Genomic DNA, 5,457 nt, shown 5'->3' on the forward strand with positions numbered 1-5,457 from the left:
GTTCCTCTGGGGTTAATAAGGAGTTAATCTTATTAACTGGTTGAACTGGGATTAAGTTAAAATTTCCCTGTTTCCAAAGTGCTTGCCTGCATGCCTGCTCTTTGTGATGCTATGGACCATAGTATATCTCTCCAGGTTCCTCTGTCCATGGGATTCTCCAGGCAAAAACACCTAGATTGGGTGCCATTTTTTCCTCCAGGGGATCTTCCCAACCCAGGGAATCTTCCCAACCCAGGGATCGAACTCATGTCTCTTAAGTCTCTTGCATTGGCAGGCAGGTTCTTTACCACTAACACCACCTGGGAAACCGATACTCTAAGTAGTGACACCTACTAATAATAATAACACTGAAAGCCCAGATCTTGGTTTCCAAATATCATTCCTCAATAAAGGGAGATAGGGTTCCTTGGAGAAATAACTGACTCTAGGCTTGGGGAAGGAAATAAATATGAGCCTAGAGCTGTAAGGAAGAGTTTAAGAGGGGAAAAAAAAGAAGTTATGTCAAAAAGGACATTAGAGTCAATCTAAAAAAGAGTCCAATGGACAAAACTGTAACATTTTGAGCAGTAAAATGATAGTGTTGGATTATAACACAGGGATAAAATTATATACTCATGAATCCATACTGATATAAATAAATGATTATTAAATAAGTAAAAAGTGGAAAAAGACTACCTCTTTTTCATAGCATTTCAATAATAAATACATAAGAAATGAGAGAAATAGAAATCACAATTAAATAACATGATAAAATTTACAGCAGGCAAATCTACTGATGAATGCTAAAATTAGTGAGTAAAGCTTTAAGGAAAAATAGAATATTTGCATAGACTCAAAGATTATGTCCCCAAAAGTTATTAAATATGACAAATTATTGCTACTCCTTTCTTCAGAAACCATGTGTATATGTATGTCTTCAGGGGTAGTTGGAGAGCTTAATCCTCCAGGCTTTAAGTATAGGATAGATTTAGCAACTTGTCTCCAAAGAATAATGAAAAGGGAAATATAATGGAGAATCCTTGCAGACACCAATGTAATACAGTGACTAAGATTAACATAACCAGGAATAAGTCATGCTGACATGCATATTCTGACACATTATGATGGCAAGGGCACATCACATCTGTGTGATGTCCTCTTCCAAATCCATAAGCTCAGTTTAATCATGAAGATACTCAGTTCAGTTCAGTCACTCAGTCATGTCATGTCTTTGTGGCCCTATGGATTTCAGCATGCCAGGCTTTCCTGTCCTTCACCAACTCCTGGAGTTTGTTCAAACTCATATCCATTAAGTTGGTGATGCTATCCAACCATCACATCTTCTGTCATCCCCTTCTCCTCTTGCCTTCCACCTTTCCCAGCATTAGAGTCTTTTCAAATGAGTCAGTTCTTCATATCAGGTGGCCAAACTATTGGAACTTCAGCTTCAGCATCAGCCCTTCCTGTGAATATTCAGGACTGATTTCCTTTAGGATTGACTGGTTGGATCTCCTTGCAATCCAAAGGATTCTCAAGAGTCTTATCCAACACCATGGTTCAACAGGATCAATTCTTTGGTGCTCAGCTTTGTTTATGGTCCAATTCTCAAGTCCATACATGACTACTGGAAAAATCATAGCTTTGACTATATGGACTTTGTTGGCAAAGTAATATCTCTGTTTTTTAATATGCTGTCTAGGTTTGTCATAGATTTTCTTCCAAGGAGCAAGCATCTTTCAATTTCATGGCTGCAGGCACCATCTGCAGTGATTTTGGAGCCCAAGAATAGTCTCTGTTTCCATTTTTCCCCAGCTATTTGCCATGGAAAAGAAATACAAAAAAGCAAAATGGCTGTCTGAGGAGGCCTTACAAATAGCTGTGAAAAGAAGAGAAGCAAAATGCAAAGGAGAAAAGGAAAGATATTCCCATTTGAATGCAGAGTTCCAAAGAATAGCAAGGAGAGATAAGAAAGCCTTCCTCAGTGATCAATGCAAAGAAATAGAGGAAAACAAAACAATGGGAAAGACTAGAGATCTCTTCAAGAAAATTAGAGATACCAAAGGAATATTTCATGCAAAGATGGGCTCGATAAAGGACAGAAATGGTATGGACCTAACAGAAGCAGAAGATATTAAGAAGTGGCAGGAATACACAGACAAACTGTACAAAAAAGATCTTTATGACCCAGGTAATCACAATGGTGTGATCACTCACCTAGAGCCAGACATCTTGCAATGTGAAGCCAAGTGGGCCTTAGAAAGCATCACTGCAAACAAATCTAGTGAAGGTGATGGAATTCCAGTGGAGCTATTTCAGATCGTGAAAAATGATGCCATGACAGTGCTGCACTCAATATACCAGCAAATTTGGAGAACTCAGCAGTGGCCACAGTTCTGGAAAAGGTCAGTTTTCATCCCAAAGAAGGGCAATGCCAAAGAATGCTCAAACTACCCAGCACTCATCTCACACGCTAGTAAAATAATGCTCAAAATTCTCCAAGCCAGGCTTCAGCAATACATGAACCGTGAAATATCAGATGTTCAAGCTGGATTTAGAAAAGGTAGAGGAACCAGAGATCAAATTGCCAACATCCGTTGGATTATCAAAAAAAGCAAGAGAGTTCCACAGAAACATTTATTTCTGCTTTATTTATGCCAATGCCTTTGACTGTGTGGATCACAATAAACTGTGGAAAATTCTGAAAGAGATGGGAATGCCAGACCACCTGACCTGCCTATTGAGAAAGCTGTATGCAGGTGAGGAAGCAATAGTTAGAACTGGACATGGAACAACAGACTGGTTCCAAATAGGAAAAGGAGTAGGTCAGGGCTGTATATTGTCACCCTGCTTATTTAACTTATATGCAGAGTACATCATGAGAAACGCTGGGCTGGAAAAAGCACAAGCTAGAATCAAGATTGCCGGGAGAAATATCAATAACCTCAGATATGCAGATGACACCACTCTTATGGCAGAAAGTGAAAAGGAACTAAAAAGCCTCTTGATGAAAGAGAGAGAGGAGAGTGAAAAAGTTGGCTTAAAGCTCAACATTCAGAAAACTAAGATCATGGCATCTGGACCCATCACTTCATGACAAATAGATGGGGAAACAGTGGCAACAGTGGCTGACTTTATTTTTGGGGGCTCCAAAATCACTGCAGGTTGTGGTTGCAGCCATGAAATTAAAGTACAGTTACTCTTTAGAAGGAAAGTTATGACCAACCTAGATAGCATATTTAAAAGCAGAGACATTACTTTGCCCACAAAGGTCTGTCTAGTCAAGGCTATGGTTTTTCCAGTGGTCATGTATGGATGTGAGATTTGGATTGTGAAGGAAGCTGAGCACTGAAGAATTGATGCTTTTGAACTGTGGTATTGGAGAAGACTCTTGAGAGTCCCTTGGACTGCAAAGAGATCCAACCAGTCCATCCTAAAGGAGATCACTCCTGGGTGTTCATTGGAAGGACTGATGTTGAAGCTGAAACTCCAATACTTTGGCCACCTCATGCGAAGTGTTGACTCGTTGGAAAAGACCCTAATGCTGGGAAGGATTGGGGGCAGGAGAAGAAGGGGATGACAGTGGATGAGATGGCTAGATGGCACCACTGACTCAATGGACATGAGTTTAGGTAAACTCTGGGAGCTGGTGATGGACAAGGAGGCCTGGCGTGCTGCAATTCATGGGGTCACAAAGAGTCGGACACGACTGAATGACTGAACTGAACTGATTTGCCATGAAGTGATGGGACTGGTTGCCATGATCTTCATTTTTTGAATTTTGAGATTTAAGCCAGCATTTTCACTCTCCTCTTTCACTTTCATCAAGAGGCTCTTTAGTTCTTCACTTTCTGCCATAAGGATGGTGTCATTGCATATCTGAGGATATTGATATATCTTCTTGCAATCTTGATTTCAGCTTGTGCTTCATCCAGCCCAGCACGTCACATGATCTACTCTCCATATAAGTTAGATGAGCAGGGTGACAATATACAGCCTTGACCTACTCCTTTCTCTGTTTGGAACCTGTCTGTTGTCCAGTTCTAACTGTTGCTTCTTGACTTGCATACAGATTTCTTAGGAGGCAAGTAAGGTGGTCTGGTATTCCTAGCCCTTTAAGAACTTTCCGAAGTTTGTTATGATCCCCACAAACACTGTAACATAGTCAATGAACCAGAATTAGATGTTCTGGAACTCTCCTGCTTTAATTCTGATCCAACGGATGTTGGCAATTTGACCTCTGGTTCCTTGCCTTTTGTAAATCCAGCTTGAATATCTGGAAGTTCTTCACTCATGTGCTGTTGAAGCCTAGGATGAAGAATTTTGAGCATTACTTTGCTAGTATGTGAGATGAGTGAAATAGTGCGGTAGTTTGAGCATTCTTTGGCATTGCTTTTCTTTGGGATTGGAATGAAAACTGACCTTTTCTAGTCCTGTGGCCACTGCTGAGTTTTCCAGTTTGCAGGGATATTGCATGCTGCACTTTCACATCATCATCTTTTAGGATTTGAAACAGCTCAGCTGGAATTCCATCACCTCCACCAGCTTTTTTCATTTTGATGCTTCCTAAGGCCTCAGGATGTCTGGCTCTAGGTCAGTGATCACACCATCATGATTATCTGGGTCACTAAGATCTTTTTTGTATAGTTCTGTGTATTCTTGCCATCTCTTCTTAATATCTTCTGCTTTTGTTAGGTCCATACCATTTTTGTCCATTATTGTGCTCATTTTGCAAGAAATGTTCATTGGTATCTCTAATTTTTTTGAAGAGATCTTTATTCTTTCCCATCCTATTGTTTTCCTCTCTTTCTTTGCATTGATTACTGAGGAAAGCTTTCTTATCTCTCTTTGTTATTCTTCTGAACTCTGCGTTTAGATGGATATATCTTTCCTTTTCTCCTTTGCCTTTTGCTTCCTTCTTTTCTCAGCTATTTGTAAAGCCTCCTCAGACAACCGTTTTGCCTTTTTGCATTTCTTTTTCTTGGGGATGGTTTTGATCACTGCCTCCTGTACAATGTCAGGAACCTCTGTCCATACTTCTTCAGGCACTCTGTCTACCAACTCTAATCCCTTAAATCTATTTGTCACTTCCACTGCATAATTGTAAAGGATTTGATTTATCTCATACCTGAATGGTCTAGTGTCATACCTGAATGGTCTTTCCCACTTTCTTTCATTTAAGTCTGAATTTTGCAATAAGAAAGAACATTAACACACCAAAATAAAAGGATATTCTACAAAATCCCCGACAAGTACACTTTAGAAGTGTCAAAGTAATGAAAAACAATGAAAGACAGAATTGTCACTGATTTGAATACCTTAGGATACAGGATAACAAAGCACGACATGGAATTTTGAGTAGACCAGGACATTGGTGGAAAAACCATAAAGCCTGAATAAAGTCTCTGGCCCTGATAACCATATTGTATTATTGTTAATTTCTTAGCTTCCTAAAATGTCCTATGGATATGTAAGATATGA

This window comes from Giraffa tippelskirchi, chromosome 5 (genome assembly GCF_054371585.1).
Source record: "Giraffa tippelskirchi isolate mGirTip1 chromosome 5, T2T-mGirTip1v1.2.pri, whole genome shotgun sequence".
NCBI classification, from domain to species: Eukaryota; Metazoa; Chordata; class Mammalia; order Artiodactyla; family Giraffidae; genus Giraffa; species Giraffa tippelskirchi.